The following is a 19,513-nucleotide window of genomic DNA, read 5'->3' on the forward strand; positions in this document are numbered from 1 at the left end:
TCATACATCATTCACATATATGACATTTTGGACACTTTGCTATATTATGTAACTTGGTTTCACGTTTATCCCTAGCACTCACTATCATAGTGATTCTCCACTTATTGGACATTGTTATATTTGTGGGATTATCATCTCTCATCCTAGAGGTGTCATTTATTACTGGACATTGATTCATTGTTTGCACTTTTTATTTTTATTTGATATTATATTTCCTTCATAGTGATTCTCCACTTATTGGACATTGTTATATTTGTCGGATTATCATCTCTCATCCTAGAGATGTCATTCATTACTGGACATTGATTCATTGTTTGCACTTTTTATTTTTATTTGATATTATTTATTTTCACTATTGCGCTCATCACATATTTATTTGTATAATCTAGAGTGGGTGACTGGGGACAAAGAGAAGGCAAATTTATTAAATGCTTTCTTCAACTCTGTGTATACAAAGGAGCATGGGGCAGCTCATGTCCATAATGGATGTGGTATTGACAAAGCCCCAAATGATCCACAATGGCTCAAAAGTGATATGGTCCAAAAATATTTAGACAAAATAAAGGTGGATAAAGCACCTGGATCAGGTGGCATCCACCCACGGATCCTAAAAGAATTGAGCTTGGTCATTTCAAAGCCATTGTATCTAATTTTTAGGGACTTTTAATGACGGGAATAGTACCACTGGATTGGCGCAGGGCCAATGTGGTGCCCATATTTAAGAAGGGGACAACGTTTTTACCAAGTAACTATAGACCCGTTAGTTTAACTTCTATAGTTGGGAAGATACTGGAAAGTTTATTAAAAGACCACATGGATGAGTTCTTGCTGAAAAAAAAACTATTTAAGCAACAGACAGCATGGATTCATGAAAGACAGAAGTTGTCAGACCAACGTGATTTCTTTTTATGAAGAGTTAAGTAAAACCCTGAACAGAGGCGTGGCTGTGGACGTGGTATACCTGGATTTTACAAAAGCGTTCGATACAGGTACGCAAACACGGCTCGGGTGTAAGGTAAAGTCTACAGGATTGGAAATATCAGTTTGTAAATGGATAGAAAACTGTCTAAAAGACAGAATTCAGAGAGTCGTGGTTAATGATTCTTACTCTGAATGGTCCAAGGTTATCAGTGGTGTACCCCAAGGTTCAGTGCTGGGACCCTTACTTTTTAATTTCTTTATAAATGATATTGGGTCTGAGATCAAAAGTAACATTTCTGTCTTTGCAGATGACACCAAGCTATGCAGTGGAATAACGTCCTTACAGGATATCTCCAATTTACAAGCCGACCTCAATGCTCTGTCTGATTGGGCGACTAAGTGGCAGATGAGGTTTAATGTTGATAAATGTAAAGTTATGCAGTTGTGGCTAAGTATATACATGCGTCATACATACTAGGGGGAGTACAATTGGGGGGATTTGTAGTGGAGAAGGATCTGGGGGTTTTGGTAGATCATAAGCTCAATAATAACATGCAATGCCAAGCTGTGATTTTCAAAGCGAGCAAAGTCCTTTCTGGTATTAAGAGAGGTATGGACTCCAGAGAGAGAGGTATCATTTTATCCCTGTACAAATCATTAGTAAGACCTCATCTGGGATATGCAGTTCAGTTGTGGGCACCAGTTCTCAAAATAGATATTGGGGAACTGGAGGAAGTGAAGAGAAGGGCAACCAAACTGATAAGAGGCATGGAGGAGCTCAGCTATGAGGAAAGATTAGAGGAACTGAATTTATTCACTCTTGAGAAGAGGAGATCAGTTGAGGATATGATCAACATGTACAAATATATAAGGGGTCCATATAGTGAACTTGGTGTTGAGTTATTCACTTTACGGTCAACACTGAGGACAATGGGGCACTCTTTACGTCTAGAGGAAAAAAGATTTCATCCCCAAATACGGAAAGGTTTCTTCACAGTGAGAGCTGTGAAAATGTGGACCAGACTCCCTCCAGAGGTGGTTCTGTCCAGCTCAGTAGATTTCTTTAACCACTTAAGACCCGGACAGTTTTTGCGATTCGTCACTGCGTCGCTTTAACTGACAATTGTGCGGTCGTGCGACGTGGCTCCCAAACAAAATTGGCGTCCTTTTTTTCCCACAAATAGAGCTTTCTTTTGGTGGTATTTGATCACCTCTGCGGTTTTTATTTTTTGCGCTATAAACAAAAATAGAGCGACAATTTAGAAAAAAATGCAATATTTTTTACTTTTTAATATAATAAATATCCCCCCCAAAAAAATTAAAAAATAAAAATGTCCTCAGTTTAGGCCGATACATATTCTTCTACCTATTTTTGGTAAAAAAAAATCATACTAACATTCATAGGTATAGTTGATCCAGGGAAAATCCGATTGCCTCTCGGGGGATCAGGAAGGAATTTTTTCCCCTGCTGTAGCAAATTGCTGGGGTTTTTTGCCTTGCTTTGGATCAACTGTGGGTATAGAATTGTGTATATGGGATTGTACGATATTATTTTTTTATGGTTGAACTGGATGGACTTGTGTCTTTTTTGTTTATCTAACATTGTAACTATGTAACTATGCTTCAGCCAAATAGGGCTTCCAATGTACTGTGCGGCGGCACAGTGCATTGCGGTCATTTAGCAGGCCGAACAAACGATAAAACAGCCAATGTTTGGCCCAAACTCATGCTCGCCCCAAACCGTTCACCCAACACTAATCATTATTACTGTGATGATCAGTGCAGTCCCATCAGTGCCCATTGGTGCCGCCTTATCAGTCCCCTTCAGTGCCACCTTATTAGTGCAGCCTCATCAGTGCAGTCTCATCATGGAAGCCTCATCAGTGGCCATCAATGCAGCCTCATTAGTGCCCATCAGTGCAGCCTATCAGTGCCCATCAGTGCAGCCTCATCAGTGCACATTTGTGAAGAAGAAAAAAATGTTATAACAGAAACAAAGAAAAAGGTCTTTTTCTTTTAAAAATTTTCCATCTTTTTTCGTTTGTTTAGCAAAAAAAAAAAAAAAAAACCCCCATTGGTGATTAACCACTTCCCGCCCGGCCTATGGCCGATTTACGCCCGGGAAGTGGTTCTGAAATCCTGACAGGACATCCATGGACGTCCTGCAGGATTTCATGCCGTGCGCGCCCGTGGGGGCGCGCAGCACGGCGATCGGTGATGCGGGGTGTCAGTCTGACACCCTGCATCTCCGATCTCGGTAAAGAGCCTCCGGCGGAGACTCTTTACCACGTGATCAGCCGTGTCCAATCACGGCTGATCACGATGTAAACAGGAAGAGCCGTTGATGGCTCTTCCTCACTCGCGTCTGAAAGACGCGAGTATAGGAGAGCCGATCGCCCACAGGGGGGGTTCGCGCTGATTGCTTATCAGCGCAGCCCCCCCTCGGATCGCCACACTGGACCACCAGTGTGTGCCAAACAAAAAAAAAAAGCATTGAAAAAAAAAAAGTCTTAAAAAAAAAAAAAGCTTTTTTTTTAAAAAAAAATATGCCAATCAGTGCCCACAAATGGGCACTGACTGGCAACATGGGTAGATCAGTGCTGCCCCACAATGTCCATCAGTGCCACCTCAAGTGTCCATCAGTGCCACCCCACAGTGTCCATCAGTGCCACCCCACAGTGTCCATCAGTGCCACCCCACAGTGCCCATCCATGCCCAGTGCCCACCTATCAGTGCCCATCTGTGCCACCCATAAGTATCCATCAGTGCCACCCATAATTGCGCCCATGAGTGCCCATCTGTGCCGCCTATAAGTGCCCAGTGCCGCCCTTGAGTGCCCATCAGTGCCGCCCATGAGTGCCCATCAGTGCCGCCTATGTGTGCCCATCAGTGCCACCTATGTGTGCCCATCAGTGCCGCCTATGTGTGCCCATCAGTGCCACCTATGTGTGCCCATCAGTGCCGCATACCAGCGCCGCCAATCAGTGCCACCTCATCTGTGCCCGTCAGTACTACCTCATCGATGTCCATCAGTGCCATCTCATCAGTGCCCATCAGTGCCGCCATATCAGTGCCCGTAATTGAAAGAGAAAACTTACTTATTTACAAAAAAATTAACAGAAAAAAATAAAAACGTAATTTTTTTTCAAAATTTTCAGTCTTTTTTTAGTTGTTGCGCAAAAAAAAAAAATCGCAGAGGTGATCAAATACCACCAAAGGAAAGCTCTATTTGTGGGGAAAAAAGGACGCCAATTTTGTTTGGGAGCCACATCGCACGACCGCGCAATTGCCATTCAAAGTGCGACAGTGCTGAAAGCTGAAAATTGGCTTGGGCGGGAAGGTGCGTAAGTGCCTGGTATGGAAGTGGTTAAATACCATCAAGAGAAAATTCTATCTGTCTCAAAATTATTTCATATAGGTACAGTGTTGCATGACCGCAAAATTGTCATTCATATTGTAATAGTCCTGAAAGCTGGAAATTGACCTGGTCAGGAAAGGGGGTCCCTTATTTTGAGGGACTGTCCCTGATTTGGAGCAATGTCCCTCTGTCCCTCTTTCCCCCTCATTTGTCCCTGATTTTGGTCTGATCTATAGAGTTGTATATAAAATGCACTGGAAAGTGTTTTCCAGTGCTAAGCCTTTCATCTGATTTCTAATATGCTGCATTTTCTGCAATATAAAGGAATAGTAGTGTTAAAAAAAAAATCACATCGGAGTTTAACCAATCTTGTTTTTTGTACAATTCTTCTTTAAGGGGGTGTGGCAATGGGGTGTGTCCTATGCCTACATACTAATGTTGATAGGTGTCCCTATTCCCATCTCAAAAAGTTGTGAGGTACTTACTATTACCATTACTGTTATATTCCTCCAATCATGCTATACAACATGTATAGACAAATCTCCCCCTATGCCTGTTGTATTCTGATATTCGGCACCAGCAGACCGTAAGAATACCTGATCAATGGAGGCATCTGATTGGATGCAGCCACTGTTCAGCCTAAAATGTTTTGTCTGGCTCCTTTATTTGAAGGATGTTGAGTGGGAGGAGCCAACAGGGCTTGCTTAAAGGGTTTGTAAAGGAAAATCTTCCTTTATCTTAATAGCTTCCTTTACCTTAATGCAGTGCTGTTTTCATGTCCTCATTGTTCATTTTTGCTCTCAAGTTGCTGTAATTCTTCTCTGATCTCCACACTTCCTGGTTGTCTGTTTCCTGATAACCACAGTACTGGGAGCTTTCTCTCTGTGGTCACTAATCAAGGAGGTGTGATTACTGTGTGTCTAAAACCCCTCAGCACCAATCAGTTTAGTTTTCCAAACCATCACTGCCCTGTATTGGCTCTGTGGCTCTGTACAGCAGAGAGGCAGGAAACAACATGCAAAAGCGATACTAGAAACTACAGGTACATTATATGATTGATTTGTATCTATTTGTAATTGTTTTTAAAAGTAATCAGTTAACTATTATGTCTCTATACCCTGTAAACGGTCATTTCATCATAACATTTTATTTTATTTACAACTCCTTTAAGTGTGATGGTGACTACATAGGGTGTGTACGGGACAGCAGACAGTTGGGAACTGGATAGCACTAGATGTCGTACAGCCCAGAAGTCAGCCAATGACCATTGAATGTGCGGAAACTTTAGGAGAATACCTTATGAAACAGAGGCACAAAGAAACACAAGTATTGCAAAGTTGGAGGGATACCAGACAGAACTAATGCCGCGTACACACCATCACTTTATGTGTCGTTTTTCAAAACGTTGTTTTTTGTTTCACAAAAATTGACCGTGTGTAGCAAAAAACGACGTTTAAAACAACGTTTTTAACCACTTCCATACAGGGCACTTATACACCTTCCCGCCCAGACCAATTTTGAGCTTTCAGCGCTGTTGCACTTTGAATGACAATTGCGCGGTGATGCTACACTGTACCCAAACTAAATTTTTATAATTTTGTACCCACAAACAGAGCTTTCTTTTGGTGGTATTTGATCACCTCTGGGATTTTTTTTTTCTGCATTTTTTTTTTTAAAAATACAGAAAATTTAGAAAAAATAAAGTTTTTTTTGTTTCTGTTATAAAACATTGTAAATAAGTACGTTTTCTCCTTCACTGATGGGCACTGATGGTACTGCACTGAGGGGCACTGATAAGGCGGCACTGATGGGCACCGATGAGGTGGCACTGATGTGGTGGCATTGATGGGCACTAAAATGCGGCACTGATGGGCGGCACGGATGGGCACTGATAGGCAGCACGGATAGGCGGCATGGATGGGCTTGGATAGGCGGCACGGATGGGCATGGATAGGTGGCACAGATGAGCACAGATAAGCGGCACGGATAGGCGGCACGTATGGGCACGGATAGGCGGCACGGATGGGCACTGATAGGTGGCATGGATGGGCACTGATAGGCGGCATGGATGGGCATTGATAGTGCCCATCTATGTCCATCTGTGCCACCTATCGTATGTGTTGTACTAATGGATGCCAATCAGTGCCAAACAATGCCTGCCAATCAGTGATGCCCATTGTGGGAACTGATTGGCATCCATTGCGGCACTGATTGGCATCCATTTTGTGTGTCCTTCTCATCCCTGGTGGTCTAGGGTGACACACTTTTTTTTTTTTTTGCATCCCTGGTGGTCTAGTGGGCATCCCTGGTGGTCCAGTGGGCATCCCTGGTGGTCCAGTGGGCATCCTCGGGGGGGCTGTGCTGATAATCGATCAGCACAAACCCCCCCTGTCACAGGAGCAGACAATCGGCTCTCCTCTACTCGCGTCTGACAGACGCGAGTGAGGAAAAGCCGATTACCGGCTTTTTTTGTTTACATCGTGATCAGCCGTGATTGAACACGGCTGATCACGTGGTAAAGAGTCTCTGTGAGAGACTCGTTACCTTGATCGGTGTTGCGCGGTGTCAGACAGACACCCTGCAACAACGATCGCCGCGATGCGCGCCCCGGGGGCGCGCAGTGGCTCAGAATCCTGAGGACGTCATATGACGTCCAGTCAGGATTCTACAACCACTCTGCCGACGTCAATATGTCATTGGCGGGCGGCAAGTGGTTAAACCGGGCATGCCCAGAAGCTAGTTATGAAGCGAGCTTCAATGGAAAAAAGTGGTGAACGTAACCGCGCTTTGCTAGAGCATTGTGAAAAAACAATGGTGTGTAGGCAACGTCGTTTATGAAAATTGACGTTTCAAAAACGTTGTTTTTTACAAAAAATTACGTATTTTTTCATCACATAAAGTGATGGTGTGTACGCGGCATTAGTGTTAAAAGGTCAGGCTGGAGTTCATCTTAATTAAATGAACAACTTTACCCTTGATGAAGTCTTTTAAACACTCTGGACCTTTTCAGCATTACTTTTCCTTAATATTAACATTTAAAAATAATCAATGCAACAATCTATAGAGAGAAGTCCTAATCTGGGGTCCATCGTTGGGTTTCAGAGGGTCCATGAGAGTCAGATTTAAAATTGTTTGTACAAAACTTGCACCAGATAATTGCATTTCATTTTTGTAATGAGTGGACATTACTTTTTGCATGAAAACTCGTTTTTTTTTGTTAAGATTGTTTACTGTATTTAAACTTTGTGTACGTCATGTATGAGGCAAATCACATTTCAATTAAATAAAGTACATACAGTATATTTATTGTATGCACAATTGTGTTTATGCAAATGTTTCTTCAGATTCTTAAAGTCCATGACTTAAAGCGGAGGTTCACCCTCAAAATGAACTTTCCAGCATCCTTAAAGCGGAAGTAAACCCATCAATTTAACAGTTTGAAAAAGCAGTTAGGCCTCGTACACACGACAGAGATTCTCGGCAGAATTCGCCGAGAAACTCGGTCAAAACCCGGATTCTGCCGAGAATCTCTGTCGTCTGTACAGTTTTGGCTCGATGGAGCCGCCGAGGAGCTCGACGAGAAAATAGAGAACATGTTCTCTATTTTCTCGTTGGCCGCGTTGTTCTATAGGAGAAGGCGGCCCGCCGAGCTCTTCGGCGGCTTCATCCCAAAACGAGACGAGGAACTCGACGTGCCAAGCACGTCGAGTTTCTCTGTCGTGTGTACGAGGCCTTACATTCCTGGCATGCCGGGAATGCTAACTGTCACATTGGTTGTGCTCTCAACCAAACTGTCAAACCATCCAATGGCTGGTGTCATAACTGATCACATGTGCAGCATCATGGCAGTTGAAGATTAAACAGAGGCCAAGACGCGCCTTAGCAGCCGTCAATCAACTCCTCTTCGCTTAGAAACGCCCATTCCCCGCAGGATTCCCCGCTCGGAGCCGGAAAACAATGGCTCATATAACGATAAGTACAAGTAAAAAAAAAAAAAAAACAGCATACTGCAGATGTTAGCAGTATGCTACAGCTAATGTCAAAAAGTGTATTTTTGGGTGAACCTCCGCTTTAAGAAAGGTTAAGAATCACTGATCTAAAGGATGGATAAATAGTTTATCTCAAGATAAACAACTTTGGCAGAAAAACAGTACTTTAGTTATGCAGATATTTATACCAGAGCTAAAATAGAAACATTTGAGAAGGTGTAAGGAACAGAGTAATTTGGTTCCAAATAAGGGATGATTGGGAGTTATACTCCTGTGTGATAAATATCCTTTGCATTTGATTTAGAAATGGTCAAGCACAGGGTCGGTGCAGTGTCATATTGTGCTCCCTATCTCAGAATGCTCTGGAAGTCACGTGGCGGCGAACTGCGCATGCGCAATGCGTTCCAACGCCAAATGCGATGCGTTCCAGGGTATTCACGACACTACCCTTCAGTGAACCATCACAATTTGTCACGGAAGTGACGTATTACCATACACGGAGCGGGGGGGAGAGAGAGAGAGACCCATTCACAGCGAGAGAGAAATAGAGATATAGAGATACTGAGATACATTCAGAGCGAGAGAGGGATCGTCTACATATATTATAGATAACGGAAGTAATGCACATAGGGGAGGTAATCCCCTCCCTGAGCCCCGCTTCTCTCTCAGTATCTCTCTATCTGTATCCCTCTCTCGCTCTGAATGTATCTACGTATCTCTATATGTCTATTTCTCTGTCGCTCTGAATGGGTCTCTCTCTGTCCCCCCCGCTCCGTGTATGGTAATACGTCACTTCCGTGACAAATTGTGATAGGTTCACTGAAGGGTAGTGTCGTGAATCCCCTGGAACGCATCACATTTGGCGTTGGAACGCATTGCGCATGCGCAGTTCGCCGCCACGTGACTTAGGCAGCATTCTGTGATAGGGAGAAAATGGTGACACTACACCGGCCCTACCATGGGACACGATGGTACCATTGTGCCAGACGGCACATTCAGTGGGGCAGCAATTTGCCACCCACCCGCCATCCAGTTCCGCCCCACTGTGAGGCAAATTGCCGCCCGTCCGCCACCCAGCCTGTTACGCTCCCCGCCCCACTGCGAGGCAAATTGGCGCGCGCCCGCCAACATTGCCCGCTTCGCTCCCCGCTCCACCTGTTCTGCCCGCACGCTCCATTCACCTGGGTGCTGGGCCCAGATGAATGGAGCAGAACAGGGGAACATTCAGCGGGCGGGACAGTTGGCAGGTGAGCAGGCTTGCTGGCCAATCAGCGTGCGGGGGAGCAGAGAGATGACATAATCTCTCACTGCCCGCCCTGCATCACTGCAGTTCCGCTCACACTGTGCGGTCAGCAGAGAGATAACATTATCTCTCTGCTGCCTGCCTTTACTCTGTCTCTGGGACACAGCAAGTGGCAATCCGCTACGTGTGGCATGTGACGTCATGGCAAGTGACAATCTTCAATGTGTGGCAGGTGACGTGGCAAGTGACAATCCACAATGTGTGGCAAGTGACAATCCGCTACGTGTGGCAGATGACGTTGTGGCAAGTGACAATCCGCTATGTGTGGCAGGTGACATTGTGGCAAGTGACAATCTGCAACGTCTGGCAAGTGACAATCCGCATTGTGTAAAAAAGGTTGTGGGTTGGAACCGCGCAGCGGAGACCAAACACAACACAGCAAATGAGGTTGGATAATAGAAAGAACTGCTGCCCCTACTGATTTACTGCCACTAGGCGGAGTAAGAAATGAATGGAAAGGTGGGGGTGTAGGTATGGCGCTGTTCTGAACAAACCCTGGGAAATGAATATAATGTTGTCCCCTGCTTAAACAAGTGGTGAGTTCCAAATGAAGTGTGGAGTGTTGCAATATTATAAACCAGTGTTATAAAACATGAAAATTAAATAAAAGTTTGGAAAAAGTTGAGAACTGGATAAATATGTGTTAGACCCTCGACCGGGTGCTTTTTGCAGAGTTCCCTCTGTCGGGTGTTTAATAAGTGCTAGGTGGATACTATCTGTGAATGTGATGTCAAACTTCAGTGAATCATCATATACATGAAATAAAAAAAATTAAACAAATCAAACAAATTTCCTGTCCGGGTATTAGACCCTCGGCCGGGTATTTTAACCAAAAAACAATTATTGTGCACAGAAAAGATTTAAAAAAAACATGAATAGAGTCCAAAAAAAGTCCATTGAATCAATATAAATAAACCGTATTTATCGGCGTATACCGCGCACTTTTTTCCCCTTAAAATCAGGGGGAAATCGTGGGTGCGCGATATACGCCGATACTGTTGCAGCGGTGTTTGTTTTTTGAATTAGGCGCCGAGTGCCGCAGCCTAGAGCCGAGCCGATCCGAGTGTCGGCTCGGCTTAGCAGCCACGTGAGAGGAGCCGAGAGAAGCAGAGAGGAGCCGAACAAACAGGAAATCAGGCTCCTCTCGGCTTGGCGCCTAATTCAAAAACGCTGAGGCAACGTGTGGCAGGTGACGTCGTGGCAAGTGACAATCCGTTATGTGTGGCAGGTGACACCGTGGCAAGTGACAATCTGCAACGTGTGGCAAGTGACAATCTGCAATGTGTGACGTCATGGCAAGTGACAATCCGCAATGTGTGGCAGGTGACGTCATGGCAAGTGACAATCCGCTATGTGTGGCAGATGACATTGTGGCAAGTGACAATCTGCAACGTGTGGCAGGTGGCAAGTGACAATCCGCAATGTGTGGCAGGTGACGTCATGGCAAGTGACAATCCGCAATAAGTGACATTGTGGCAAGTGACAATCTGCAATGTGTGGCAGGTGACAGTCCGCATCTGTTGACAGGTGACGTTGGCAAGTGACACGCTCGGGGCTCCCACTGATTCTGCATTATGGTGAGTTGAACTATTTTATTTTATATAACAATGTAATAGAAATAATGCACTTCAAGCATTTTATTTTTTATTTATTTTTTACTAGTTATGGTGGTGATCTGCGATTTTTAGCGAGACTGCAACATTGCGGTGGACAGATCGGACACTTTTGACACATTTTTGCGACCATTAACATCTGACATCTATACAGCGATCTGTGCTATAAAAATGCACTGATTACTATGTAAATGTAACTGTCAGGGAAGGGGTTAAATGTGTTCCCTGGGAGGTGTTTCTAACTGGGGGGGATGGGACTGACTGGAGGAGAAGAGAGATCTCTGTTCCTAATCACTAGGAACAGCAGATCTGTCTCTCCTCCCCTGTCAGAATGGGGATCTGTTTGTTTATATTGACAGATCCCTGTTCCGGCTGACATTGTGGCCGCCGGCCACGCACAGGTCCTTTAATACTCCTATATACATGTATAGAGCCATGACAGGTCCTCTTTATACTACTATATACATGTACAGTATAGAGCCATGATAGGTCCACTTTAGTTATCATGATATAAAATAATGGATGTGGGGGCATTTTGGTGGGCGTGATTTTTTTTTAGGGGGGGCAGCATTTCATTCTTGTACCAGGCAGCACAATGTCTTGGGCCGCCATTGGTCAAGCAAGTCAACAGTCATATGTAACCATCATACTAAAATAAAAATGAAAAAAAGATCCTGTAAAAGATCCTGTAAAATCCAAAAGTAATATTTACCAGTCCTTCATTCCACCCTTACTCCCTTGCAGAGCTAGAAATGCTGATATATTCGTGATGTAGCATCCAGCAGCTGCAACCACAGTCGTCACATTCATCCAGCACATTACAAAAAAAAAAAAATTATATATATATATATATATATATATATATATATATATATATTGTAAGGGGTTAGCTCGGTAGCGGGGTGTGTGACCCCCTGGATGGGTTCACTACACACTGAAGTTATACAGACAGGCAGTCGAAGACGGTTGAAAACAAAGGGCCGGATTCAAAGAGATTTGCGCATTTATCACGGAGGCGCAGGGCAACGATTTTGCCCTGCGCCCCCGCAATTTTTTTGTGCTGCCCTCGATTCACGGAGCCTAAGCTCTGTAAATTGCGCAGGCGCGCCGGCAAAATGCCCGGCGCAAGAGTACGCAATTTAAATGATCCCGTAGGGGGCGGGAATCATTTAAATTAGGCGCGTTCCCACGCTGAGCGTAGAGCGCATGCTCCGTCGGGAAAGTTTCCCGACGTGCATTGCGGCAAATGACGTTGCAAGGACGTCATTTGCTTCAAAGTTAACGTGAATGGCGTCCAGCGCCATTCACGATTCACTTACGCAAACGACGTAAAATTCTAATTTCGCGACGCGGGAACGACGGGTATACGTAACATGGGCTGCCCCTGCTAATAGCAGGGGCAGCCTTGCGCGAAAACCGATGTACGTAAACGACGTAAATTGCGTACGCAGGGCTCGCGCAACGTTGTGAATCGGTGTTAGTATGCAATTTGCATACTATACACTGAGCACAACGGTAACGCCACCTAGCGGCCATCGCTTGAATGCAGCCTAAGATATGCGGGCATAAGAGCCTTATGCCGCGCAGATCTTAGGCTGCAGTCGGCGTAACAAGGTTCCTGAATCAGGAGCACTCGTTACGCCGGGGCAAGTAAGCAATTGCGCCTGTGTAACCTATGGTTATACAGGCGCAATTGCTTCTTGAATCCACCCCAAAGATTTTGGTTTATTCTTCCATCTTGCTGGAAACAAGTGCAAGCATCCAAACAGCATAAACAAAATCAAACATAAAATAAACCCTGGCCACTTGGGGCGTCTACCTTCACCACACAGGAACCTATCTAGGGAGTCCGGCACAGCCTAGTGCTGGGCAGACACTGCTGGTCCTACAGCAGTAAACAATAGTTTCTTTTTGATTTTTGTCACACAGAAAAATCAATCACCACCTCACCTCCTCAGAAGACTTTCAGCTACTGCTCTCCTTACTCACAAAGCCTCAGGATGCAGCAAATTGTGGTAACCCTTTGGATTACTTATAGAGGCCTTAATTGCCTCATTCTGAACAGCTGAAGTTTTCCAACGCCCTTAAACCTCTTCTGGCTACTTCTGCAGCCGACGCCTAATAACAATTGGTGTATTGTCTAAACAAGGCAGAAATGTATCTCCCGTCTGTGACAACACCCGCAGATTTACCTGACTTCCTGTCACAATATATATACACACACACACACACACATACAGCTATACATACAGTATACGTTAATCGGCCAATCACATGGCAGCAACTCAATTCATTTAGGCGTCCAGACGTAAAGGGTGACTTGCTGAAGTTCAAACCAAGCATTAGAATGGGGAAGAAAGGGGATTTAAATTACTTTGAATGTAGCATGGTTGTTGTTGTTGTCAGACAGGCCGGTCTGAGTATTTCAAAAATAGGAATTTCTTCCGTCCGCAAATGCGGATCTTTGCGGACGCGGACAATTACGGGTGTCAGCGGATGGTCATCCGCTGACACCCATAATCACATAGGGACCCATAGATGTCCCATTTTCATCCGTAATGGACTGATGAAAATGCGGACATACGGGGCCAGATTCACGTAGATCAGCGGATCTATAGATCCGCTCGTTCTACGTGAATTAAGATCCGCTCCCGCAAGTTTAGGAGGCAAGTGGCTAATTCACAAACCACTTACCTCCAAACTTGCGACGGCGGATCCTAAATCCCCCAGCGGAATTCAAATTCCGCGGCTAGGGGAGTGTCATATTTAAATCAGGCGCGCTCCCGCGCCGATTTAAATACGCATGCGTCGTCCGGGGAATTTCCCGGCGTGCATTGCTCCCACTGACGTCAATAGGACGTCAGTGGTTTCGATGCGTACGCAAACTACGTAGTTCCGTATTCGAGAACGACTTACGGAAACTACGTAAAAAAATACAAATCGACGCGGGAACGACGGCCATACTTAACAATACTTACCCCTGCTTTTAGCATGGGTAAGTATACGACGGGTACCGCGCTACGGAAACGACGTAAGAACACAGCGTCGGGTCCGCGTACGTTCGTGAATTTCGCGTATCTCGCTGATTTACATATTATTCATTGTAAATCAGCGGGAACGCCCCCGGCGCCATTTTTATTTCAAAAAAAAGATCCGACAGTGTAACACAGTGTGACACTGTCGGATCTCAGCCCTATCTATGCGTATCTGATTCTATGAATCAGGCGCATAGATAGGACCAGAAAAAATCCGAGATACGATGGTGTATCTGAGATACACCGTCGTATCTGCTTCGTGAATCTGGGCCACGGTCCGTACGTGTGAAAGGGCCCTAAACCCTGAAGCAGATGGGCTACAGCAGCAGAAGACCACACCAGGTGCGACTCTTGTTATCTAAGAACAGGAAACTGAGGCTACAATTCACACAGGCTCACCAAAACTGGACAATTGAATATTTGAAAAACGTCTGGTCTGATGAGTCTTGATTTCAGCTGCAAAATTCAGATAATCAGAATTTGGCATAAACATGAAAGCATGGATCCATCCTGCCTTGTATCAATGGCAGTGGTGGTGCGTCCATAGTGGGTGCAGGAGCGCCGCCCCTCTCTCCTGCACCAATCAATCAACAATTCATAGATTCATGCATTGCATGAATCTATGTATTGTCGCCGCTGCCGCCCACTATTTAGGTGTCTGGCCCCCTGTTGAGTGCCGGCCATCTGAATAACAGCAGTGGGCGTGTTTTGGAAGTGCCTGATTAGAGCGAGATGCTCTAATAGGCTTCCTGATTAGAGCCTGCGGGCTCTAATCGGCTTCCAAATGGTTAACCAGAGGGTGCACAGGCTGTGCGTTCCCTGACACTGACCTGCCTCTCAGCTAATCAGGTGCACCGGGTCTGGTTACCGGTCACCTGATTGGCTGAAGCGGCAGGCTTGGAAGGACAAGAGGAGGAGCGGGCGGGAGAAGAGTCTTCCTCATAGAGGAAGAAATGGAGGAGACCGCTCGCCGCCTGCCGCCATGACCTGAGACAAGGTAAGGGTCGGGCAGACGGCGGGCAATTAGAGGGCAACGTTTGGGGCACTATGGCAACATTTGAGGCACACTGGCAGCATTGGGAATACTGATAGCATTGGGCACACTGGCAGCATTGGGCACATGGCACACTGGCAGCATTTGGCACACTGGGAGCATTTGGTAGCACAGTCACAGCATTTGGTGGGCACAGTGGCAACGTTTGATGTTTTTTTTTTCAAATTCTTTTCAGTTTATTTGCCCCCCCCCCCCCCAATTTTTTTTAGCACCAGCCACCACTGATGAATGGTTCAGGCTGGTGGGGTGGTGTAATGGTGTGGGGGATATTTTCTTGGCACACTTTGGGCCCCTTAGTGCCAACTGAGCATTGTTTAAACACCACGGCCTACCTGAGTATTGTTGGTGACCATGTCCATCCCTTTATGACTATAGTGTCCCCATCTTCTGATGGCTCCTTTCAGCAGGATAATGCACCATGTCACAAAGCTCCAATCATCTCACCACTGGTTTCCTGAACATGACAATGAGATCACTGTACTCTAATGGCCTCCACAGTCACCAGATCTCATCCAATAGAGCAAATTTGGGATGTGGTGGAACAGGAGATTTGGAGCCAGAGATAAACGTAGTAGAAAAGCAAGCAGGATCTGGAGCCAGGAGGAACATCAGAACAAATGCTTTATTTTCCTTTTCGTTGCTACAACAGTTCGATATAGATAGGAGATTCGACATGATGCTGACAATAGCAATCTCTGTCTATCGAATCTGTGGTCCAATGTGCCTAACCTTAACTCTATTAGTCCAATATTATTCGACATAGAGAGAAAAGATTCGACATAGAGAGAAAAGATTCGACATAGAGAGAAAAGATTCGACATTATAGAGACAGTGTTGGAGTAGACCATTCAACATGATTGACGAACATTCGACGAAGCAGCTAAAAACTTACAAACGTTGAATCTGTCACTGAAGGCTTATGGTGTCTGTCGAAAGTTCTAAGAAAATTTGACAAGCAGCTAAACTGTATGACGCCGCAATCGTATATTTCGGTCAAATGTTCGGCCTACAAGTTATAGAAGAATTTGAATGTTGGTTGACTAGTAATAATAATTTATAAATATAATTATTACTAGTGTCATACAACATTAGAATTCTTCTATAGCTTGTAAGCGGAACATTCGACCGGAAATGTACGATTGCGGCGTCGTACAGTTTAGCTGCTCCGTCAAATCTTCTTAGAACATTCGACAGACACCTAAAGCCTTCAATGACAGATTTCACCTTAATTCATTTGGATTTTCGGACTAATGCATTTTTTAACGAACCAAATAAATAAAAACAAATTTTGCGAGTAACTAAATAAATTTATTTTTCGGGCGAAAACTAAATTCCCGAAACAAAATATTTCATTGTGCATATGTCTATCAGCTATATCTCAAACTTCAAAATTAATTTTAGCAAATCTGAAGCCCTCAATCTTACTCTACCACCTGGTATAAACAGGGCCAAGTATTAATTTCAAAGGGAAAAAGACCAAGCTTATGTAGCGCTCACCCCCGAAGGAGCAGCTGGTTGATTTGGGATCGGCGTATTAAGTTACCAAGTTCTTCTGTCTAGGTGTAATACTTGTGAGTGTGGATGAAAGAACAAGTGTCCAGCCAGTAGCGTGAGTTTTCAATGCTTTATTTCCAGGCCAACAAGGCCAACATCAACAGTACACACAGTAGAGAAAGAGGTTGATGAGAAGGAAGAACTTGTAGCATCAGGCCTTGGATATCAGAAGCATAGAGAGCAAGCCTGCTCTCGGCACAAATAATTCAAACATCGCCACCCTCGCCAGGCTGGGTAAGTGCCCTTTGGACAGGCAGTTAACTCGGACCTGGCAGCCAAAGGGTCACTCGCAATAATCAGATCACTGGGAGGAAACAATGCCTCTGCCACAGGTGTAGTAAATTTTCTTAGTATAATCAGAGTATAAGGATAGCGAATCCTCCCAGTAAGTCTTACTCTGTAGGATCACCTACTGACAGCAAATATAAGGTACCTGTCATGTAGCGTGGTGATCGGATCCCCGGTGGTTCGTCCAGGCCTTGCAGACAACCTCTGCACTCAGGTTCTCACGAGCCAATCCCCCACCGTTCAGCCTCCAGCATAGGATCTGGAACCCAGCAAGCCGCTGGGGTCCCTTTCTTCATCAAAAGAAGGCACCGCGAGGTGCACAGCCTCAACCGGGCAGGCCATGAGGATGGGGCCCGCGTATGCGCGCACCCTGAAGGTGGATGCCGCACCTGGAACTCGGGCCCCGCAGCCTATTCCAGCAAAATGTCCGGTGCCCCAGATATACCCCCCGCCAGCATGCCCAAAGAGGTAAACTCTTCCGATTGGCTGCTGGGGAAGAATGGCTCTGTCAGAACCCCTATAGCGCTAACTGTCGCCCAGGGGTGGCAGCGCACCCCTGGACTCACAGACTGACCCAAGAGGCAGTTCTGAACTGGCAACAGCACAAACTAACAATTGGTGAATGGGAGCAACTAAAATCTCCCATTCCCCACTAACTTTAGCGTAACGTCCCACTAATTTAAGGGGGGGGGCGCTACACTTACTTACACATGCATTTGCAAATGCTATAATCACTAACATCCAGTCAAAATCCAGAAAAGTAACCACATGACTTCAGAAAAGGAGTGAGGGTGGGAATTAAAAAATAATGCCTGTCTCAGGCTAGTGCATGAGATATGTAAATTACCTGTCACTCACAGCAAGGGGGAAGAACCGTCAAAAGTTTTCTCCGTTTATCTGACTGAAAAAAGAAAAAAGGATTGCTCAGAGACCCTAGGCCTTTGTATGAGTAGCTGAGTCTCATGAGTGGCAGGGGATTGAGAAGATTAACTATATTCATTTTTATGTCATTGTGTGTGTATTTATCGATCTGTTGCCCTTGGCAGTGTTTGGGATCGATCGATTCTGAAAAGAACAGTTTTGAAGTATTTGTGTATGGGGAGTGGAAGAAATGTCATTCTGATCTGGTATGGTGGATTCATCAGTGTTAATGTTACCTCGTGTGTCCTCAATGGAAGGAATAGAAGAAAGCTTATTCACCACACCCTGTGAGTCACCTGACACCATAGAAGAGGAACACCCATGTGTGCAGACAATGCGTGAAGACTGCTGGTTTTGTTCCAGAAGAGGTGTTATGGCTGTTTGATCTTGTGCTCCTTTTCTCTGTCTCTTAAAATGTCTGTTACCTTCTTTATTTAGAAGAGGCCTGTAATGGGATAGAAGCAGAGGATAGACTAGATGGTAAATGGAAGACATCTGAATAGTTGTTTCTCCATGTGTTGGAATGTGATGTTTGTTTATTTTGCCTGGAGTACCATCTGTATGCTTTACCTTTCCTAAAGGAAATTTTGTCTCTCATGATTTTTTTCTATTTTTTAATTAGCATCCCTTTGTTAGAGTTATCCAGACGCTCATTCAATATTTTTTTGTTTTCAGCATAGGACATGTGAGTGCTTAGGGGTTGAAGTTGTACATTAATTAGGTCCAGATCCCTTTTCAAGTTCTTTAGTTGTTTTTTGTAAGCTGTTGTCAATAACACCATAATGCCCTTCGAGCATTTATTCAGAACTTTTTCCAATTTTTTTTTTAATTCAGCGTCTATATTTTTAAAGGTTGGGAGGATCTGCACGTTGGCTGTTCGCACTTTCGCAGAATAGCTGAATTATCTGGGTGTTTGACCATTTGTTTGGCCCACCAAATTACCACAATGCACTGTGCCGCTGCACAGTGCATCGAAATCCCTGATTGGCTGAAGCAATGAAAGCTTTGCCCAATCAGGGCACAGAGCACTGTCCGAGCCATGATTGGACGCTGTCATGATGACTTTATCCAATCTCAGCTCATTGCTGTTAGTCCTGCCCCACCCTATAAAAGTATTCTTTCAATAGTGGCCATTTTCAGTGTGATATCGTGCTATTAGACAGTGTGCTATATTGTGCTATTCTGATTCTATTGTCAGTGTAGAATATCAGTTTAGTGTGAATTTAGGGATAGTTCAATGTGAGTGTAGTGCAACCATTCATCTTTACATTAATGTAATTGTAGGGTTAGTTCAGTCAGTGTGAGTGAAGTGCAACCATGTATCTTTCCATTAGTGTGAATGTAGGGATAGTTCAGTCAGTAGTGTGAGTGTAGTGGGACCACCATTTATCTTTCCATTAGTGTGAATGTAGGGATAGTTCAGTCAGTGTGAGTGTAGTGCGACCACCATTTATCTCTCCATTAGAGTGAATGTAGG

Source organism: Rana temporaria, chromosome 12, assembly GCF_905171775.1.
Source record: "Rana temporaria chromosome 12, aRanTem1.1, whole genome shotgun sequence".
Lineage (NCBI taxonomy): Eukaryota > Metazoa > Chordata > Amphibia > Anura > Ranidae > Rana > Rana temporaria.